A 14,645-nucleotide genomic window follows, 5' to 3' on the forward strand; every position below is an offset into this window, starting at 1 on the left:
TTGAGCATTTGACTATGACTCTGGAGACCAGAGTCTGGTCTGGAGAGAAAGCCACTTCTAATGTGGTACTTGCAGTAAAACACACACACACACACAGTATATAAAAGTGACAAACGGAGTGTTTTCTACCTCCCTACGGTTCCCGATTCAGTCTATCAATGCCTCAGCTAAAACAAAGAACAGTTCAGGAAGGATATTGACAAGGTGGAAGGTGTTCAAAGGAACATGATCAAGATGGTCAAAGGTCTGGACCAATCATGGCAAGGAAAGGCCTAGGGAGATAGGAGTGTTTAGCTTTGAGAAAAGAAAACTGGAGAGGTGATGTGAGAGCCATCTTTAAATACCTGAAGGGGTGTCACATAGAAGATGGAGTGAGCTTGTTTTCTGCTGCTCCAGGGTTTTGGAACATGAATCAATGAATTCACATTACAAGAAAGGGACATTCTTCAAACTTTAAGAAGAATGTCTTGACTGTAAGAGTTGTTAGACTGCTTTGGAGGGTGGTGGACCCTTCTTCTTTGGAAATCTTTCAAAAGAGGTTGGATGGGAATATTTTGGGAGCTTTGGTGGTGCACTCCTGTATGGCAGGGAGCTGGACTATATGACTCTTGGGGTCCCTTCTAACTCTGTGCACTCACTTTATTGACCTTAAAACCTATTGAATTCAGTAGGCTTAGTTGAGAATAGACATGGACAGGACTATAACGGGAAATACAATTTCTCAGTCTAAAAAACTAAAACCTAATATGATAAAACACTAACATTTTTAAAAGCCAGGTTGAAATAAACAGGAGCCACTGTAATGCAATTAAGTAAATTGCCCTTGGAAACAATCTTTTAGCTGCTGCTGTAGTCCTCACAATGAACCTTCTTTACTGGAAGAGCTATTTGACATTGGAATACATTTCCTCAAAGGGTGGGAGACGCTCCTTCATTGGAGCTCATTTAACAGTGCTTAGATGTGCATCTCTTAGGAGTGTGTTAGTACTGTATTCTTGCATGGCAGTGGGTTGGACTGGATGGCCCTTGGGGTCCCTTCCAACTATGATTCTGAATCAGCAGAAATTCTGTTTGTTCAGCAGACATACTGTCAGATCAGGAACATATGCTATTATTGCATTCCCTCAAGTGTCCCAAATTTGACAAGGACACTCCCAATTTATCCTCTATTGTCCCACTTTTTCAGCTGCTTCTAAAATGGCCCAGTTTTTCTTTCCTGCTCCCACTTTCCCCCTTTATCCACAACTTATTTCAGTTGCTGCAAATGGAGTTCAACATGCAAAACGTTTGCACTCTACGAGCTGAACAAGGAGGAGAAGACAGCCTTCCCCTTCCCAGCTGGCTCAGGCAAAAGCAAACTGCTACATCCTCTCCTAGTCTATGCTGTCTTCCTCATTTATATAACTTTGGTCAGCCTCTTATGTTGCTTGGCCAGACGCATCCCAGTTTTAATTCATAACATTTTGGCTATGGGAACCAGGCTGTTTAGGCATACAGGGCCAAGGGTCGTCTTTTCAGTTTCTGCAGAAATTGGGATTATTTTTATTATTGCAATCAGCCTGATGCGGCAGCAATCTCAGAGCAGGGAAGCCAGCTCTGGGATGCTTGAGCAATGAGATCAGAGTGCAGCCTGGAGCCACGGGTGGGCCGCCCTCTGCAAAGGGGGACACCCTCCTTTCCTTTCCCCCACCCACCCACGCATTCCCGGGGTAGGAGGAGGCTGTCACCGCTTCCCCCATGCACATTGCAAACAGGGCTCTCTTTGTGCCAGGCCAGCCCTGCTACTCTTGGTGTGCCAGGGATTGCACTGCCTTTCCTTCCACCCCACCCCAAACCACAAACCATCAAGGGCCAGCAAAGCCAGGGAGATCAGCTGCTTTGGGAAAGGGTGGGAGGCAAAGGGAGCCCAGCTTGCATCTGAGCTGGGATAGCACAGATATGAGAACCAGGAGTGTGGCTACACAGGGACGGGGGGGGGGGCGGAAATGAAGGCATTCCCCCCCAAAATAATATCACGCCCCTCCAAAGAAATGACATTTTCCTTCAATCCTGACATTTCTAGCATTGGAGAAACCTAAAACTGCAGTTGTGCACTTGGATATGGAGTGTAGGCATCCAAAGGGAAGGCTAAGGAACCAAACACAGTCACAAGAAGACATCTAGGTTTGAAGAGTTTTCCATGTCTCATTTGCTGCAATGCTTCAGATTTGGGGACTGAAGGAAAATTTCACGAAGGGAAGAGGAATCAGAATTCTTATTCTCCCCATAACTCCCCCAACAATTTATGCACTACAACCCCAGAACTCTCTTGTTCTTCCTTCCCACAACCCAAGGCCTGTCTCCTGACCCACATACAGTTGGTTAGAAGGTTGCATTAATGTTCTTTTCTCTTCTGGACCTTGCATACCCTCCAATGTGATTAAAAAAAAAATCACATATAAAACCATGGTGTGTATGGCCAAGCAACATCAGTGTTGGATCAAGACAGCAAAAGCCTTTTTACTTAATGAGGGAGAAGACACAAGGGAAGAGAGGCTACCACAGTGTGATTTTGCCTGAGCCTACAGGAAAGGACAAATTTCTGTCCCGTCCCTGCCCTCTCCTCTGTCCCACCAGATGAACCTTGGATGATGGTGGGATCCTTCCCACCAAAAGCTTGTAAGGCTCAAGCAGGCTCATATAGGGAGATAGGGACTTTTAGATAGGCTGGCAGATCCGCTCATACAGGGAGATATGGACTTTTAGATAGGCTGGCAGAGCCGTGCCCTTATTATTATTATTATTATTATTATTATTATTAGGGTCTCATTCAGGGATGACTTTCAACCCATTTTCACAACCTTTGTCATGGAAGGCTAGAAAGGATGTTTGGCATATTTCCCCTTGTTGTTTTTAATCCATTTCCTCACCCTGGCAACCCAAATTCTGAGCCTCAAAAGGCTGGACTTTGCCGCAGATGTGCATTAGGCAAAGAAACACATTTGCATCATTCCTCATTTTGCAGGATTGATTCTGTTTTCTACTAGGCAAGGAGCTGGGCGGTGGTGGGTTTAAGAGCACAAAAAGCCCAAGGTCTTGGGAAACTTTGTCCAATTGCTTTTCCAGCTTCTGAATTTCATGCACATCCATAAGGACTAGAAACTTGATTCCTTCCCCGGCTCAACCCCTGGAAGTCTGTGTCTATGTTCTGTACAGTCCTCAACTCCCACACTGTTGTGGCACACAGGTGGATCGGGCAGAGTCAGGTGGAAGGAAATGTGTAAATATGCGGAGAAGGGCTTGTTTGCCTTCGTTTGGGACATTTATGTACGTAAAGCATTTATACCCCACCCTTCAGCCAAAAAGTCTCCCAGAGAAGCTTACACATTGTTAATTTGACATTGTGCTGCTCATAGGTTTACGGCATGGTGGTTTGAGTGCTGGACAATAACTCTGGAGACCAGGGTTCCAACCCTGGCTTGGCCATGGAAACCCACTGGGTGATCTTGTACAAGTCATACTCTCTCAGCCTCAGGAGAAGGAAATGGCAAACCCCCTCTGAACAACTCTTGTCAAGAAAAACTCCATGATAGGTTTGCCTTAGAGTCGGAAAATACTTGAAGGCACATAACAACAATGAAGAAAATGGGATGGTAGTGGGAAAGGGGAGTAGGTCCAGAAGATGCTGCTGTCCCTCTCTCCCTCAGAGGCCACAGCGATGGCACTTGAAACAGAGAGTAAATCTGAAGGGCTACAAAACTTGCACCCCAGCCTAATCCAAATTTCTCGTCTCAGAGATCCCCCCATCCCCCAGTGAATCAGTGGAACTTGCCTAAATGCCAATGCGCCCAGCTTCCATCGATTGAATGGATCTGTTCCAGTCAGGACTTGCAATTAGATTAAAGCCTTTGATTGATTTGAAAGCGTAATGGCAGGCGAGGGAGGGATAGCAGTGCAGCGTTCCTCCCTTTTTGGAGATTAAAAGAACCTCCTTTGTTGGTGGTTTATAAAAAGCAGTTGGATGCCTTCCTCTCAAGGGTACTTTAGCTATAGATTCCTGTGTTGTCGAGGGGTTAGACTAGAGGCATACCCTCCAACTCTCCTCATTTGGCAGAGACAGTTCCAATTACTCCTCTGGCATCCCACTTTTCCAGCTGATTTTAAAATGTCCCATTCTCTCTCTCCTCCTCCCACTTTCCTTCTTTGTACTTCTCTTACTTCATTTGCAGCAAACAGAGGTCAAACTATAGGATTCGGCCTTCAATCCATAACAAACGAAGATGCTGTGATCCTGAGTATACAAAGGGTGCTTTTTCTGCACCACCCAATCAATGTAAGCTGCTCTGCTTCAAAGGAACTTGCAAGGGAGAAAACATTGGTTGGAATTCAGTTTCAGCTCCTCTACTTAACTAAGGGCCTGAACAGACAGGCCAAAATAAAGCTGCTCTGGGTCACTTGGAGGTATGCTGTTTAAATTATGCATGCATCCTAAGAGGCCAGAAGGCCATGCTCCAGTACTAAGGACTGGAGCGCAGCTTTGGTGCAACTTCTGCCCTCTTAAGATGTGCGTGTCATTTAAACAGCATACTTCCAAAGAGACCTGAAGCAGCTTAATTTGGGCCTGTCTGTTTGGGCCCTAAGTAACTTCTCCTGGACCACCCCACTACCGGCAAACCTGATGGAAATGTCCCTTCCCAGTGTGATGCCTAGTAAAGTAGGTTGTGGGGGGGGGAGATAAATGTGCCAACAGTGTCACAATTGTGACTAATCAGCAGTCATGAATATGGAACAGTTACCTAGACTTAATCATCCATTAATTGTTCTTAATTAGCTAGAGAGCTGGTGTGGTATAGTGGTTTGAACGTTGGGCTATGACTCTGTAGACTAGGATTCAATTGCCGGCACAGCCATGAGACTGACTGGGCGACGCTGGGCAAGTCACACACTCTCAGCCTCAGAGGAAGGCAATGACAAACCTCCTCTGAACATATCTTGCCAAGAAAACAGGCTTTCTTATGGTTTGCCTTAGGGTCTCCATAACTTGAAAATGACTTGAAGACAACAACATCAACAACAACAATTAAGAGCTGATATGGAACTTTGGCTATTACTCGTATGTTGTAGGATTTTCTCCTAGGATAGAGCTGAGAAACTTGGGATCTTCCAGGTATTGTTGGACTCTAGTTCCCATCTCCCCAGACAAGAGTGAAGGCTGATGGGACAAGTAGCTCAGCACCATCTGGAAGTTTCCTGGCCCTGCTGCCTCATTTCATCTCCTTTCAGGTGCCAATTAGATTAAATCCTGCCACTTGGCAAACGGAGACTGGCAATTATTTTTCCTTTTCTTTCAAGATGTGCATTTTGCTTCCTTTTCGGATTACAGCGGCTCCCTTTTTGGAAAGCGAACAGAAGGCAGGAGCCAGGAACGCGGCGGCGCAGCTGCTGTGGCTGAGGCCTGGGTGCGCTCACCCCATGTCACCTGCCATTCCCGGGTTCTCCTCCCCACCTTCCGCCACCACATCCGCATTTAGAACACAACCTTCCTCATAGGTCACGATGACACAGCCAGTGTCAGGAGAGGGGGGCATTGCACCCTTAGACTCCCCCATCCATCATCCAGGAACATACAGGCAAGTACATCACGTGCAGCAAGGGACTTCTTGTTACTGGGAGGTATGTTTTCAGAAAGAAAAACAACCTTGTGAATCAATACAAGATGAGCAGCTGCTGCAGATTAGCACAGAGATGGCCCTCTGCTTCTCAAAAGCACAGTTGCAGGGAGCCAGCATGGCACAGCAGTTTCAACCATGACTCTGGAGACCAGGGTTCAGTTCCCAGTTCAGCCATAAAACCCATTGGGTGACCTTAGGCAAGTCATGTGCTCTCAGCTTCAGGGGAAGGCAATGGCAAACCTCCTCTGAGCAAATCTTACCAAGAGGACCCCATGATAGGGTCACTAGTGTGTGTGTGTGAATTTTGCTGTATTTCAAATTCCATATTCTACTACTAAAAGTATTAGTCTCTTACAGCAAAAAAAAAAAGGAAAAAAAAGAGGACGGGGTGAAGGAGAGAGAAGGAATATGGCAGCACCTTTAAGACTAACCGTTTTTAATTTCTGCATAAGCGTTCGTGGATATAAGTCCACTTCTTCAGATGCAGCACAGAGTGCTATTTCGGCCTCAAGACATAAAGCATATTTACAGAGTTGTGGGAGTAGGATGGAATGTCATAGGATCTTGAAAGATGCCAATTGTGTCCCTTGCCTGAAATTTTCAAAGGGCTGCCGAAGGTGGTGCAAGGTGATCTAGTGGTCAGTGTCAATGGATTACCAAAAATCAGTTTCCTTGGGTTCAAAATCTTCTCTGAAAAGATTCTTTTTGTTATATGTGCATAGCGAGGACTCTTGTATTAATACATGTAGTGTGCCGTGAAGTCACTGTCTTGGTTCATTCCTCTGCTAATGGATTGGAATGTGTGAATATAATTCAAGCCAGCTGTTTCTCTTTCTGGTCTTCCTTTGCAATTTCCTTGTTCAAGGACTGTAACCTTCAAGTGGTCGTTCTGTGTGTTCTTATTAATAACTTTTGCCTTCTTATTGCCTCACCCACACTCTTTTGTTGCCACCGGGATGTGGCTCAGCCCTGTGCCCCAGTTTTCAAGTGTGAAATCATGGTGGGTATGAATCTCTGGAGAGCCAGCATGGCGAAGTGGTTTGAGCATTGGACGATGACTCTGGAAACGAGGGTCTGAAACCCTGGAAACTGACTAGTGAGCTTGGGTAAGGCACACACTCTCAGCCTCAAAGGAAGACAAAGGCAAACTCCCTCTGAAGAAACTTGTCATAGGGTTGCCATAAGTCGGAAATGACTTGAAGGCACACAATAACATGAATCTCTGGTATCTGGGAAATCCCAGATGACTGCCCACTTCTGTGCTAAGTCCTTTCCCCAGCCTGGTGGCCTCCAGAAGGGATGGACCTCAGCTCCCATCACTCTTAACCACACAACTACATCCACTAAGTTGAATAAGGTTGCTGTTAGGATTTCGAGATCGCAAGGATTGGTCCTGAGTCTCCAGTTTTCCTGGATCATCTCCAGGTGGGAGACAAAAGTGCAAATTCTCCATTTCAGCTGGATACAGCTCCAGGCAAGAGGGCTGTGCGCAAATCTCCAGCTCATCTTTGCAAGGATGCATTGATTTCTTGCAGCAACTTGCAAAGTTTCCAGGAGGCCTTCATCCTGCGGAATCCTAGGATTTGTAGTTTGGTGGAGCTACTTTGATTTTTCCGCTAGAGAATTCTAGTCCCCTCCCCTCAACTCCAGCACTAACCCTATCTAGCGCAGAATTCTAAGTCCTCCTTCAAACTACAAACCCCAGGATTCCCTAAGCTGGGTACAGTTGAAGTGGCACAAAACTGCTAGAAATGTCCAGCATGCGCACATGAATGAGGAGCAGAATTCTTATTTGGGGAGCAATTTTGCTTATACCTTCCAACTGTCCAGATTTGGAAGAGACAGTCCCAGTCAATACTCCACCATGCCACTTTTTTTAGCTCCTTTTAAAATGTCCCATTTTCTCTCCCTTCCTCCCACTTTGCCTCTTGTCTTCTGCTTACTTTCATTGCTGCAAACTGATCCCAAAGTGCAAGGGGATTTGGCATTCAAATAACTCAGCCGGGGAGAAGGCAGGAGGGAAATAGTCTTTCCTTTTCCAGAAGACTCAGGCAAAAGCAAACTGCTTCAAGCTCTCCTTGCTGCCTATCCTTCTGGATTTTGCCAATCTGATCAACTCCTGATGTAGCTTGTTCACAGGCTTCCTGGTTTTCATCTGTTAAATTTTGGAGGGCATGTTTGCCAGTGTGGAGTAGTAGTTTGAATGTTGGACTAGGACTCTGGAGACCAGGGTTCGAATCCCACTTCTGCCATGAAACTCACTGGGTGACCTTGGGCGAATCACACTCTCTCAGTCTCAGGGGAAGGCAATGGCAAACCCTCTCTGAACAAACTGGGGAGCCATAAGTCAGAAATGACTCGAAGGCACACAAAAGCAACAGCAACAGCTTGCTCCCCACTCCCCAACTACACTCCTGTGAAATAGGACAACAACCTTCCCACCACCTCCGGCCCCATCTCCTGACCCACATTCCACATCTTGGCTAACCGACAGGCTCCTAATTCTCCCTAAGCCCTTGTGAGTTAAAGCAGTGGGTGTGCGTGGGTGGCGCAAACTCCACAATCTCTGACTTTTTTGTTGGTCTATCTGGAGCACAATCTTGGCCTGGCCGGTGGTCAGGGGTTCCTAGAAATCAGGTAAGAGCTGGGGGTTTGATGTGGGGAGAGAGGAAACGGTTAGGCACAGAGCATTTGCGTGTGTCCTTTCCTACCCCAAACCCCCACACAAACACACAGAGAGACACTTTCAGTTTATCCTTGACTTTGATGTAGTTCTGTTTAGTCACTCAGATTGGGGAATGGGGGAAGAGGTTTGGAGGAGATAGTGGGGGGGGGAACACGAAAGTAGGAGGCCTGTAGCTATATATAGCTGCGACCCACAGGTATCAATGCGTCATGCGCTTGCTTGGCTGACGCAGCTGGCAACGCAAGACCAAGCAGGGTTTTTTTGTGTGCTTGGGTGTGTGTGTGTATTTGCCTTCCTTTCTCCCCTTTTCATGATCCCCATTCCCAGTCTACAGCCTCCACCAAACCAACCAAATATCTTGAGTCTACAGAGAAAAAAAATATGAAGACATTTCCCCTGAATCCTTGACTGAACCACTTTTTTGCTGCCTTCTCCCTCAGTCCATTTTCCTTGTCAACCAGGCAGTGTTGCCAGCTTCTTCCCAGGGCCCTGCTCCTGTGTTATTGTTGGTTTTTTAACCCAATGCCAAGAAGTTAAACAAACCAGGTTTGGTCCTGGCAAGGGAGAGTGGTAATGGGGAGGTGTGGGGCAGTTTTCTTGCCAAATTTCTGGACAAGTTGGCAACTAGGGGTGCATCGACACTAGATAAAGAATGCAATTTGACACCATTAATGGTCATGGTGCCATCCTACAGAATCCTGGGATTAGTAGTTTTGTGCACTATTTGGCAGAGAGGGCGAAAGACCTTGTAGAAGTACAAATCTCAGGAATGCATTATTTCTTTCTACAATGTAGATGCACCATCTAACTTTTTCTCACCTTTCTTTGCTCTTTTTGCTACTACAGTGGACCCTTGTTATCCGCTGGGGTTTGGTTCCAAGATCCCCCCATGGATAACAAAATCCGTGGATGCTCAAGTCTCATTAAACATAATGACAAAGCAAAATGGTGTTCCTTATAAAAAATGGGAAATCAAGGTTTGATATTTGAAATGTATACTTTTTTTTTTAACATTTTCACCATTCCCTCGGTCAACATCAAATGTGTCCTTATTATAATGTCTGAACCTGTTCTACGCTCTCCTCTGAACGTGGCTCCCCTGTCAACCACAATGTCCACATCTGAGCCTTGAAGGTTGCCAACTGCACGCTTTTGGCCAGGTGCTTCTGCAATTTCCATTAACGCCATCCCAAATGAAGCAGAGCAAAAAGCTTTGCTTTCCCCTTTTGGGATGGAGAATTCACCTTCTGGGTGATGTGAATCTTTCTTTTTGCTGCTTGTGGTCCAGCAGGGGCCCTTCCAGGAGAAGAGTGAGTGGGAAGGAGGGCTATGGGGAGCAGGGAATGGAAACCACAACTACTTTGAATTTAGGGTTGTTTTGCTCATGGAAAACTTTGGGTAGAAAAGTGGCACAGAGATCCTTCGAAGAGAAACTGGCTCCTAGATTAGGAGGGTTTTTAGTTGCAGTGAGGCTTGGAGGATTGAAGCACCACTGCTCTAGTTTTTTGATCACCATTCGATGATGGTATCATCTCCTCTCTCTCACCTCTAGTTTTTTAAACACACTTACTCCTCTGATTTAACAACAGCTTGATTGGCAGAGGTGGACTGGCATGGCACTTCCCTCCACGCACTAAATAAAAGAGCCCATTGCCTGGTGTATTTTTGGATACAATGTGCCTGTTTAATGGCAAAAGAGCACTCTGGGACAGGGTTTTGTTGGTCAGTTGGCAACCCTGGCACCATCTTGTGTGGGTCTCTTCTGAAATGACGTCTCAGCTGTGCCTTTTATATCTAGACAGATATAGTCTGCTTTGTTTTTGGCAGGAAAGCTTCCATTAAAAGGCACAGGAGCACTCTGAGTTGGGGTTTTGCTGGTCAGCTGGCAACCCTGGCCCTGGCTCATGGATCTCTTGCTTCAACTGTGGCCCGGAGGCAGCTTTTTTCTCTCCCCCTTCCTTTCAAAAAAACAAAAAAGACAAAAAGAAACCTTGAGGAGTTACGCAGAGAATGTGCTTGACGCAGGAACGCATTGGCTAATCTCTTCCTCCCCAGACTGTCTCAACACAAGGGCCGATGTGGTGTTATTCCAGCGTTGGGGCTGCGTGTGGAAATTTTTTTCCGGGAAATGAGGGCGAGGAGGGGGCGTCAGTGTTGCTCCCTACACACAGACACACACACACAGGCCTAGGGGGAACAGGATGTCCTAGGCCGGGGTGGGTGCCCTGCCCAGTTTCTCAGGGAAAGGAACCAACACAACAAGGCCTCCACCCAGCTACAAAACCTCCGCCTCCCACCCCAAATTTCTTGGAATCAGAGTCACTTTTACACCCGCCTGTGAAGGGCAGGGAGAAAGAGTTGCACACTCCTCCAGCAGTGTGGCATAGCGGTTGAAACCAGGTTGGGTGAAGGCTTGGGAGATCTAGCCTCAAGGCCTCAGTAAGCCGTAAAACACCTTGCTTTGTCTTGGGCAATATACACTCCCCTCTCTTGCCCTCTGTGTGATAGGTTTGCCAAGTGAAACAAGGGACAGTGCTCTTGTGCTCCTCATGGCTGGGCAGAAAGAGGATGTTGCTGGCATAACAACCAACACAAATGCCATCTTTCTTGTTGCGGTTGCGCACCTTGGTCATTGCTGACTTATGACTTGGCAGCCCTATAAATGAGGTTTTCCTGGCAATATTTCTTCAGAGGAGATTTGCAGCCAGTCCTGAAAGCTTTCTGACTTGGGCAAATCGCACTCTCAGCCTCAGAGGAAGGCAATGGCATAGGTTTGCCATAAGTCGGAAACAACAACAACAAATTGAACCCTAACACAAGAGTGGGTTTGTCATTGCTTTCCTCTGAGGCTGAGAGAGTAGGACCTGCCCAAGGTCCCATGGCTGAGTGGGGATTCAAACCTTGGTTTCCCAGCAGTCTGGTCCAATATTCAAACCAATGCACCACACTGGCTGTCAATGGTTTACTGTTGTTGTTATTGTATGCCCCTTCAGTTCTGACTTAGGACAATCCTATCTTAGAGATTTCTTGGCAAGAATTCTTCAGAGGAGGTTTGCGGCCAATGCTGTCCCTTGAGGCTGAGAGAGTGTGTCTTGTCCAAGGTGACCCAATGGGTTTCCATGGTTGAGTGGGATTCGAACTCTGATCTCCTGGAGTCCAACACTCAAACTACTACACCATGCTCCTACTTTAATACAACTATTAAAGCTACAAGGGCTTTAGGTCAGCCAGGTAACCTTCCTCACAGGGTTGTGGTATTGTTGTGTGCCTTCAAGTCATTTCTGAGTTTATGATGATCCTAGGGCAACCCTATCACAAGGTTTCTCAGCAGAGTTTGCTCAAAAGTGGGGGCTGCCTTTGCTTCCCTCTGAGGCTGAGAGAGTGTGACTGGCCCAGTTGGGATTCGAACCCTTAGTGTCCTAGTCCAATACACAAAATATCATGCTGGCTGGCATTCCATAAGATGGTTGTCAGGGATAAAAGTAGGGAGGAAGAGATCCCTGCATCTCACCCTTCAACCCATGGGAGAAAAAACATAATGGCACATGCAACCGGTCAACAAACAACTTAGTAACAATATGCAACCTGTCAACAAACAACCTAATAACAATATGGTCAACAAATTACCTAATAATAATAAACAGCTAGGAATAAACAACCACCACCACCACAGGAAATAAATGGAATAACACCCACAATCCCCCAAACAAGGCTACCTTTGTGAGGCCAAAGGCACAAAATACATGTTGCAAGCTTGCCAGTTTTTCGTATTTCGTGCCTTTCGGTTGTCCCCATAAATGTATCCCTGTTTTGTGGATCTAGGGATGTTATTGTACTCTGCTACCTGGCTGACCTGGATGGAAATAACTAGAGAGCCCCGAATAACTAGAGCAATTCTCAGCGGTTGTGTATGTGTGGAAGTTTGGCTTCTCCGAAAAGGTCCAGAGAGCAGGAGCAGCCGACAACAAGCCTGGGAGCTGATGATTTATTTATTGGTGTATTTATTTATTGAGGAAAAAGGGCAGCCCCATGATCCAATCCACCCTTCCATTGTGTCCCAGCCTGGCCCCTAAGCAACTGACCTCCATGGAGCTAGGAATGAGGAATTGGGGGAGGACACACAGAGAGAGAGAGAGAGAGAGAGAGAGAGAGAGAGAGAGTTGCTAATTCAGCACAGAAAAATCCATTCATTCATCCCCTTTCCATTCATTCACACTCTGGAGAAGACCCAGGAGAGCCAGGTTGCTGTAGCAACCACTCTCCTCCCCTCTTTCCCCCCTTCCTTCTTCTTCTTCTTTTTTTGCAAAAATTGGCATCTGCAGCATCAGTCCCAAACTGATCCCTCCAAGGGATGGCATTCTTTCCTCCAACCTCATTCCTCCACCCACAGGCTCCATTTTAGCAGACTTTAGTGACAGTTCAACGGGTGAAGCTGGAAGGGGACATGGACACCAAGGAGACACCACTTGGGACATGGACAGCAAGGAGAGCTGCCTCCCACCCTCCCTCCGAAAACGAAAAATCCAATTCCCCCCGATGCTTAAACACACCCTGCGCCTTGTCTTTGCTCTGCTGGGAAAGCAGAGGAAGAGTTTTCTCCGGTGGGCGAGATTCTCTCTCGGGGCCCATCTCCTCCTAGGATTGGGGCCTCCTTGAATAGGCCCCGTTCCTACTGGGACCAAGAACAAATTCTCCCTCAGAGGTTTGTCTCTGGTGGAATGACTGCCTCAGCACACGACAACACACACACACACACACAGAAACTGGGGTGGAACTGTGTGTGGTGTGTTTCCAAGCATTCCTCAAGGGATATAGGTATTTGAAATGAGCATGAGGTGCCATGAATGTTGGACAGTAGCACTCCAAGAGACCAGGCATGCTCAAGCATGGGAACCCACTGGGCAAAGCAATGGCAACCTACACAGAATAAATCTTTAGCTTTTTGTGGGTTTTTCGGGCTCTGTGGCCATATCCCAGAAGAGTTTATTCCTGACATTTCGCCAGCATCTGCGGCTGGCATCTTCAGAGAGGATGTCTTGCCAGCATCTGTGGCTGAAGATGCCAGCAAAAAGTCAGGAATAAACTCTTCTAGAACATGGCCAGGGTAGCCTGAAAAAACCAGAAAAAACTATGGATGCGGCCATGAAAGCCTTCGACTTCACAGAATAAATCTTGTTGCTGTGAGCCTTCACTTCCAACTTACGGCGACCCGATCATGGGGCTTTCAAGTTTCTTCAGAGGGAGTTTGCCATTGCTATCCTCTGGGGCTGAGAGAGTGTGACTTGGAGAAAGTCACCCAGTGAGTTTCCATGGCCGAGCCAGGATTCAAACCCTGGTCTCCAGAGTCATAGTCCAACGCTCAAGCCACTACGCCATGCTGTCCCATGGAGTAAATCTAAGAAAACAATAGGAGAGGGTTCTCAACAGTCCAAGTCACCTTGAAAAGCACATAATGGTTTAGAGCCAGCATGGTGCAATGGTTTGAGCACTGGACTCTGGAGATCAGAGTTCAAATCCCTGTTTTGGCATGGAAATCCACGGGATGAGCTTTGACAAGTCACACTCTTTTAGCCTCAGAGGAAGGCAAAGGCAAATTCTCTCTCTGAAAGTTTTTTTTTTTTGGGGGGGGGAATTGGGCTATGTGGCCATGTTCTAGAAGAGTTTATTCCTAACATTTCGCCAGCATCTGTGGCTGGCATCTTCAGAGAATGCTGGCATAGAAGTGAGTGGTGTGTGTGTGTACACACATACACACACACACTGTGTGACTCTAGGTTGGGAGGAGTGATTTCCATGTTCATCTGTGTATTGTTCTGTTCCTGATTTTTCTCTCTGAAATCTAAGAAAATCCTAAGAGAGGGTTGCCCTAAGTCAGAATTGCAAGGAAATGACACTGATAGGCAGTGTGGCATATAGGTTTGACTACTGGACCAGGAAAAAAGGAAGATCGCACTACATGTGGATAGACTCCATCAAGGCTGCTGTGGGTTTGCAAGACCGCCAGAGCAGGGCAACGGATAACAGGATGACTTGGAGGTATCTCAGTCATAGAATCATAGAATCGTAGAGTTGGAAGAGACCACAAGGGCCATCCAGTCCAACCCCCTTCTGCCATGCAGGAAATCTCAATCAAAGCATACCCGAAAGATGGCCATCCAGCCTCTGTTTAAGACCTCCAAGGAAGGAGACTCCACTAAACTCCAAGGGAGTTTGTTCCACTGTCGAACAGCCCTTACTGTCAGGAAGTTCTTCCTAATGTTGAGGTGGAATCTCTTTTCCTGCAGCTTGCATCCATTGTTCCGGGTCCT

General features: G+C 46.7%; 1 long non-coding RNA gene across 1 annotated transcript in view; it reads right to left on the minus strand.

Annotated features, from left to right (window-relative positions):
• Positions 1–13,038, minus strand: part of LOC121936933 — a 74,958-nt gene extending 61,920 nt beyond the window's left edge. The window contains exon 1 of the long non-coding RNA XR_006105051.1: positions 12,888–13,038. This is a non-coding gene — a long non-coding RNA (uncharacterized LOC121936933). The remainder of the gene's footprint in view (positions 1–12,887) is intronic.
• Between the last annotated feature and the right edge of the window lie 1,607 nt (positions 13,039–14,645).

The sequence above is a fragment of the Sceloporus undulatus genome, chromosome 7 (genome assembly GCF_019175285.1).
Source record: "Sceloporus undulatus isolate JIND9_A2432 ecotype Alabama chromosome 7, SceUnd_v1.1, whole genome shotgun sequence".
Classification (NCBI taxonomy): Eukaryota; Metazoa; Chordata; class Lepidosauria; order Squamata; family Phrynosomatidae; genus Sceloporus; species Sceloporus undulatus.